Genomic DNA, 8962 nt, shown 5'->3' with positions numbered 1-8962 from the left:
ACAATGACTCTAAACCCGTATCTTTCTATAATAACACTGAATGTAAATGGATTAAATGCGGAAACCAAAAGACATAGGATATCAGAATGGATAAAAAAAACAAGACCCATCTATTTGCTGTCTACAAGAGACTCATTTTAGATCTGAGGACACCTTTAGATTGAGAGTGAGAGGATGGAGAACTATTTATCATGCTACTGGAAGCCAAAAGAAAGCTGGAGTAGCCATACTTATATCACACAAACTAGACTTTAAATTAAAGGCTGTAAAAAGAGATCAAGAAGGGCATTATATAATAATTACAGGGTCTATCCACCAGGAAGAGCTAACTATTATAAATGTCTATGCGCCGAATACCGGAGCCCCCAAATATATAAAACAATTACTCACAAACATAAGCAACCTTATTGATAAGAATGTGGTAATTGCAGGGGACTTTAACACCCCACTTACAGAAATGGATAGATCATCTAGACACACGGTCAATAAAGAAACAAGGGCCCTGAATGATACATTGGGTCAGATGGACTTGACAGATCAATTTAGAACTCTGCATCCCAAAACAACAGAATATACTTTCTTCTCGAGTGCACATGGAACATTCTCCAAGATAGATCATATACTGGGTCACAAAACAGCCCTTCATAAGTTTACAAGAATTGAAATTATACCATGCATACTTTCAGACCACAATGCTATGAAGCTTGAAATCAACCACAGGAAAAAGTCTGGAAAACCTCCAAAAGCACGGAGGTTAAAGAACACCCTACTAAAGAATGAGTTGGTCAAGCAGGCAATTAGAGAAGAAATTAAAACATATATGGAAACAAACGAAAATGAAATACAACAATCCAAAGGCTTTGAGACGCAGCGAAGGCAGTCCTGAGAGGAAAATACATTGTAATCCAGGCCTATCTCAAGAAACAAGAAAAATCCCAAATACAAAATCTAACAGCACACCTAAAGGAAATACAAGCAGAACAGCAAGGGCAGCCTAAACCCAGCAGAAGAAGAGAAATAATAAGGATCAGAGCAGAAATAAACAATATAGAATCTAAAAAAACTGTAGAGCAGATCAACGAAACCAAGAGTTGGTTTTTTGAAAAAATAAACAAAATTGACAAACCTCTAGCCAGGCTTCTCAAAAAGAAAAGGGAGATGACCCAAATAGATAAAATCATGAATGAAAATGGAATTATTACAACCAATCCCTCAGAGATACAAACAATTATCAGGGAATACTATGAAAAATTATATGCCAACAAATTGGACAACCTGGAAGAAATGGACAAATTCCTAAACACCCACACTCTTCCAAGACTCACTCAGGAGGAAATAGAAAGCTTGAACAGACCCATAACCAGCGAAGAAATTGAATCGGTTATCAAAAATCTCCCAACAAATAAGAGTCCAGGGCCAGATGGCTTCCCAGGGGAGTTCTACCAGACGTTTAAAGCAGAGATAATACCTATCCTTCTCAAGCTATTCCAAGAAATAGAAAGGGAAGGAAAACTTCCAGACTCATTCTATGAAGCCAGTATTACTTTGATTCCTAAACCAGACAGAGACCCAGTAAAAAAAGAGAACTACAGGCCAATATCCCTGATGAATATGGATGCAAAAATTCTCAATAAGATACTAGCAAATCGAATTCATCGGCATATAAAAAGAATTATTCACCATGATCAAGTGGGATTCATTCCTGAGATGCAGGGCTGGTTCAACATTCGCAAATCAATCAACGTGATACATCACATTAATAAAAAAAAAAGAGAAGAACCATATGATCCTGTCAATCGATGCAGAAAAGGCCTTTGACAAAATCCAGCACCCTTTCTTAATAAAAACCCTTGAGAAAGTCGGGATAGAAGGAACATACTTAATGATCATAAAAGCCATTTATGAAAAGCCCACAGCTAACATCATCCTCAACGGGGAAAAACTGAGAGCTTTTTCCCTGAGATCAGGAACACGACAGGGATGTCCACTCTCACCGCTGTTGTTTAACACAGTGCTGGAAGTTCTAGCATCAGCAATCAGACAACAAAAGGAAATCAAAGGCATCCAAATTGGCAAAGATGAAGTCAAGCTTTTGCTTTTTGCAGATGACATGATATTATGCATGGAAAATCCGATAGACTCCACCAAAAGTCTGCTAGAACTGATACATGAATTCAGCAAAGTTGCAGGATACAAAATCAATGTACAGAAGTCAGTTGCATTCTTATACACGAACAATGAAGCAACAGAAAGACAAATAAAGAAACTGATCCCATTCACAATTGCACCAAGAAGCATAAAATACCTAGGAATAAATCTAACCAAAGATGTACAAGATCTGTATGCTGAAAACTATAGAAAGCTTATGAAGGAAATTGAAGAAGATATAAAGAAATGGAAAGACATTCTCTGCTCATGGATTGGAAGAATAAATATTGTCAAAATGTCAATACTACCCAAAGCTATCTACACATTCAATGCAATCCCAATCAAAATTGCACCAACATTCTTCTCGAAACTAGAACAAGCAATCCTAAAATTCATATGGAACCACAAAAGGCCCCGAATAGCCAAAGTAATGTTGAAGAAGAAGACCAAAGCAGGAGGCATCACAATCCCAGACTTTAGCCTCTACTACAAAGCTGTCATCATTAAGACAGCATGGTATTGGCACATAAAGAGACACATAGACCAATGCAATAGAATAGAAACTCCAGAACTAGACCCACAAACGTATGGCTAACTCATCTTTGACAAAGCAGGAAAGAACATCCAATGGAAAAAAGACAGTCTCTTTAACAAATGGTGCTGGGAGAACTGGACAGCAACACGCAGAAGACTGAAACTAAACCACTTTCTCACACCATTCACAACAATAAACTCAAAATGGATAAAGCACCTGAATGTGAGACAGGAAACCTTCAAAACCCTAGAGGAGAAAGCAGGAAAAGACCTCTCTGACCTCAGCCGTAGCAATCTCTTACTCGATACATCCCCAAAGGCAAGGGAATTAAAGGCAAAAATGAATTACTGGGACCTTATGAAGATAAAAAGCTTCTGCACAGCAGAGGAAACAAGCAACAAAACTGAAAGGCAACCAACGGAATGGGAAAAGATATTTGCAGATGACATATCGGACAAAGGGCTAGTATCCAAAATCTATAAAGAGCTCACCAAACTCCACACCCAGTGAAGAAATGGGCAGAAAACATGAATAGACACTTCTCTAAAGAAGACATCCGGATGGCCAACAGGCACATGAAAAGATGCTCAACGTCGCTCCTCATCAGGGAAATACAAATCAAAACCACACTCAGATATCACCTCACGCCAGTCAGAGTGGCCAAAATGAAGAAATCAGGAGACTATAGATGCTGGAGAGGATGTGGAGAAACGGGAACCCTCTTGCACTGTTGGTGGGAATGCAAATTGGTGCAGCCGCTCTGGAAAGCAGTGTGGAGGTTCCTCAGAAAATTAAAAATAGACCTACCCTATGACCCAGCAATAGCACTGCTAGGAATTTATCCAAGGGATACAGGAGTACTGATGCATAGGGGCACTTGTACCCCAATGTTTATAGCAGCACTCTCAACAATAGCCAAATGATGGAAAGAGCCTAAATGTCCATCAACTGATGAATGGATAAAGAAATTGTGGTGTATATACACAATGGAATACTACGTGGCAATGAGAAAGAATGAAATATGGCCTTTTGTAGCAACGTGGATGGAACTGGAGAGTGTGATGCTAAGTGAAATAAGCCATACAGAGAAAGACAGATACCATATGGTTTCACTCTTATGTGGATCCTGAGAAACTTAACCAAAACCCATGGGGGAGGGGAAGGAAAAAAAAAAGAGGTTAGAGTGGGAGAGAACCAAAGCATAAGAGACTGTTAAAAACTGAGAACAAACTGAGGGTTGATGGGGGGTGGGAGGGAGGGGAGGGGTGATGGGTATTGAGGAGGGCACCTTTTGGGATGAGCACTGGGTGTTGTATGGAAACCAATATGACAATAAAATTCATATATTAAAAAAAAGATTCAGGTATATTAAAATAATGTGGAGTACTTCTCTTGAACTCTGCTGATGAATGGGCATTACTTTAGTACTGAAGCAAATGTATTCATACAAACAAAAATGGCATAGGTAAAACGGAATGAAACAAAAGCATAACCTTTTAAAACAGACAGAGAGGCAGACAGACAGCCAAACACTGAAGTAGACCATTTAATTTTTCCTCACATGTCTTGGGTGCTCTGTCCCTTTTTGGTTTGTTCTGTTTTGTTTTTTTGGGTGTGTTGATGCACTTTTTTTCCTTTTTGAGTTTCAGTTAGGTAATTTCTGCCAGCCCATGTTCAAAATCTCTGATTCTTTCCCCAGTTGTAACTCTAATGATGAACCCACTGAAAGCATTCTTCATCTCTGTTACTGGGTTTTTCACTTCCAGCATTTCCCTTTGATATAGTTTCCATCTCTCTGCTGAAATTACCCATCTGAAATTCTGTTGCCCATCTTTTCCTATGAGGACTTTAACATGCAATTCTTTTCAATTCCCTGTTATTTATTTCTAATATTTATGTAATATCCAAGGTTGATTCTGATTATTGCTTTGTCACTTGGCTGTGTGTAATTTTTACTCGCCTTTTTTCATACCTTGAAATTTATGTTGTTGTCAAAGGCCAGACATTATGTGTAGAGCAGTAGAGATTAAGGTCAATAGATTTTATGTCTAAAAATGGGCAATGCCTTTTGTTCTGCTACACTTTGGTCTGGATGTTTGAAAATAATCTAGTCAGAGGATGGAGGTGGGTTGGCTTTGTGGTTTATTTTTGTTATGTACACTCAGTACACCACAGGTCTTACATTAGTTTAGTGATGCCTTGTCTTTAGTGTGGCAGTGGTGTGTATGTGTGTAGGGGGGTTATTTACCAGAAGACTTCTCTTAATGCCTGCTCCACTCACAGCTTTAGAGCTTCTCTTCCTACTTTGTCCTCCATTGAAGACTCCCTGTTCTTCCCTCATAGACTAGACAAAATTTTAAGATGTGACGAGCTCCTTGATAAAAGTTTTCTGATAGAACTTTGTACGTTTTTATTTCTTCATTCTTTACCTTGAAGCTGGATGTTCCTCCTGGTCTTTCTTCTTTCCTCACTCCATCCCTGTGTCCACTAATGATGGAATCAACCATACAGAGACAGATGAAGAATGACAGCCAGAGAAAGAGAAACAGGCAGGCAGAGTGACATAGATAGTGAGAGACAGACAGATAACCAGACTGACAGACTAACAAAGATGGACAGAGAGAAAGGGAGAGACAGAAACAGATAGAGATAGAGATGCAGGAAAAGAGCAGAGCAAGCAGATGGATCAAGATCTAAAGGGAGGCAGAAACAGAAAAAGAAAAACACAGACCTACAGACAGAGACAAAAACAAACAGGGAGACTGAAAGATAGAAATTGACAGATACAAACAGGTAATAGAGACAGAAAGACAGGCAGAGAAAGGTAGACAGACACACAGAAAAAAGGATGTTTAGGCAGAGCAGTAGAGGAAGAGCTGTTGACTGATGGACAAGCAGAGACAGATGAACCAAATGAGAGAGACAGGCAGAGACAGGAAGTCAGGGTAAGACACAGAAATAGAGAAATGTAAAAAGACAGGCAGAGAAAGATAGAGGAAGACAGAGACTTACAGGGACATATTTGATTTGACAACCAATATAAAGACAACCAGAGAGACACAGACATATAGACAGAGGCTGACTGACAGACAGAGACATACCAAAGAAAGAGGGAGATGGACAGAAACAAGCAGAGTTGGACAGATAAACAGGCTAACAAAGAGTCAGATGGAGAGAAACAGATAAAAATAAATAGGTAGATTGAGGATTGAGATAGAGACACATTGGCAGAGACAGAGAGAGGCAAATTCAGGAAAAGACAGAGGCAGAGACAAAGACAGAAATGCAAAGACAGAGATAAAGAGGGGGAAAAAAGGTTTACACAGATGGTCTGAGATTAAAGGACAGAAGTGAGAAAGAGGAAGACAGACAGAGACAGATAGACCTACAGCAAAAGGGAGATAAAACAGAGATAGAGACTTATAGAAAGAGAATGACAATAAAAAAAATCCAGAAAGACAGAGATGAATAAAAAATGAGCAATTGGGTGGAGGGATGGGTAAAATAGGTGATGAGAATTAAAGAACACACTTATGATGAGCACTGAGTAATGTACAGAATTGTTGAATCACTATATTGTACACCTGAATCTAATATAACACTGTATGTTAACTACACTGGAATAAAAATAAAAGCTTATTTTAAAAAACGGGCAATAGGTAGACAGAAACAGAGACAGATAGACAGAGGAGATAGACACTAAGAGGCAAGATGCACAAAGACAGATGAAACATAAAGACAGTGGCAGACAAGCAGAGAAAAACAGATTAAGCATAAAGAAAAAAGACAGAAGGAGAAAAAAATACATGGAGACAGAGTCAGGGAGAGATAGTCCGAGACAAACAAAGTCATAGAGAAAGAGACAAAGAAGACAGGGACATAATCAGAGATAGATTCATTCAGAGAGGTAGAGACAGAGAGAAAAACAAAGATAGAGTGATCCAGACACAGAAGGACAGACACACAGACAGAGTGGGACATATAGACATAAATAGACACATGGAGAAAGAAATCTAGGCAGAGAAAGACAGAAGAACAGACACTGGGAGATAGAGGCAAACAGAAATGCATACATACAGACAAACAGGGCGAGACAAGCAGACCAGGTGAGAGACAGACTCAAAGACCTACAGAAACAGACTGAGACAGAAACAGAGTTGGGGCAGGCAGAGAAAGACAAAGATACACCACCATAAAGAGAGATAGATAGACAAACATACAGACAAAGAGAGACAGAGATTAGTGGGCATATAGACAGATGGCTAGAGATAGAGACTGACAGAAACTGATAGACAAAGATAGAGAGAGAAAAATAGAGGCAAAAAGAGACAGAGCATTAGAGACAGAGAGACAGAAAATAACAGGCACTACACAGAGAAAAAAAAGACACAGAGACAGATGGGCAGGGAGAAATAGACAGTGGAAACCCCCCGCCTTAGTGTAGGAGAGCCCTCTGTTGTAAACCTACACACTCTCCCCGTGGGTAGAAGACTTGAAAACATTTGGTACATCAGAAGGTCTTTGTCAAAAGTTTTCTGAGATAACTTTGTACCACTTTATCTCTTCATTCTTTACCTTTTAGAGTGTATGCTTCTGCTGCTTCTGCTGTTCTCACTCTCTTCTAAGCTCTACTCCTGCATTTTCTGATACAAGGTGCTTGGGTGTCTATTGTATAAAACCAGGGAACAGATTTTTGCATTTGTTGGCAAAACTCTAGTATCATTTATATATTGGCATCCAGCCCAAGAACACATGTATTAAGTGGAGATAGTTGATTTTAAACCAGACTAAAGAGTTCATCCCCCACTGACCTTTGGAAGTCCCTAATATTCCTTCTCTTTTCATTCATAGGTATCTCCAGAAGAGGAGTAGATTGGTGGCTGAAATTAAGAGCTTGACTTGGGAAGTCTTTGCAGCCTGCTCAGGGGATGAAGGTGAGAAGATTTGGAGTCCTTCTCTAAGTACCAAGGAATAGGTGGTGGGAATATATTTCTAGGGAGGTCATAGCAGACCCATTCAGGGAGTCATAGAGGTATCTTCCCTTCTTGTGGAAACCCTCTCTCAATAGTGGGACAGAGATCACCTCATCCCCATTTTTATCCAGGAAAATCCCCAAGCCCTTTTGTCTCCCTCTGCTGGGGCTGCATGAGACACAGCTCAATAAGATGTGAAGTAGTCTTGGGGTGCCTGGGTGGCTCAGTCGGTTATGCCTCCGACTTCAGCTCAGGTCATTGTCTCGCAGTTCATGGGTTCGAGCCCCGCGTCGGGCTCTGAGCTGACAGCTCAGAGCCTGGAGCCTGCTTCTGATTCTGTGTCTCCCTCTCTCTCTGCCCCTCCCCCGCTCACACTCTGTCTCTCCCTATCTCTCAAAAATAAAGAAACATTAAAAAAAATTAAGATATGAAGCAGTTTTGAAAGTCTGTCACTGCAATTCATGACAATGAAGAATGTAAGATACTGTCCCCACACAACCGCAGAAGAAGGTGAAAGCATTATTTATTCAGCAAGGCATTTTGCAATATGTTGACAAAGCCATAATGAGAAAGGGAGCTTGGCCTATCTTATTGCCTTGACTTGGGTATCTTATTGCAGAAGTATTTGTCTCTATCACTTGTCACAGAAGTATAACAACTCAGCTGCTCCCTAGGTAAAAGTTGAAGAAATTAATGCAAGATAATTAGAGAAATGTCAGTGTGATTCATTTGCTATCAGGTATGTCTGCATTCTAGCTGTATCATCAATTTTGCCGGTAATTTGCTGAGTTTTTCCTCTCCTTGGGATGGGTTACATCTTAATTTTAGAGGGCCATAGGGAAGTAAACTCAACAGTCCTTACTCTGAGTCCTCTCCCTCCTAAGCAGACCCTAACCTGTCTCTGTTCCTATTAACTGTCCCACTCACCAGAGTCAGTATAGTGCTCCAAGTGTGGTCTGATGGGACAGACCACACTTTTAAAGTAGGTTCAGTCTCTGTTATTTCTGAGAGCTGTTACAGCTCTGACGTTTCCTACTTGACTTCCTGTCAGCTGAAGGCCCCATAGTCTTTGCACACATAATGCTAATGTCTACTCATAAAAGGAAATGTGGCAGAACTATATACTGACTCTTGGTGATCACCACATCTTTCCCTGAGTGTTCACAAGCCATTCTTCTATTTCATTCTAGAATCTTGGGGACACAAAGAGCTTTGGTCTATAGGTGAATTGAGATAGCCCCACTCTCCCCATTTTTGTTCCCCACCTGTAGTGCATTGCATAGTGTCCCCCCAAAATTCATGTCCA

Source organism: Panthera onca, chromosome X, assembly GCF_046562875.1.
Source record: "Panthera onca isolate mPanOnc1 chromosome X, mPanOnc1 haplotype 2, whole genome shotgun sequence".
Classification (NCBI taxonomy): Eukaryota; Metazoa; Chordata; class Mammalia; order Carnivora; family Felidae; genus Panthera; species Panthera onca.
This window is presented reverse-complemented; position numbering follows the sequence as displayed.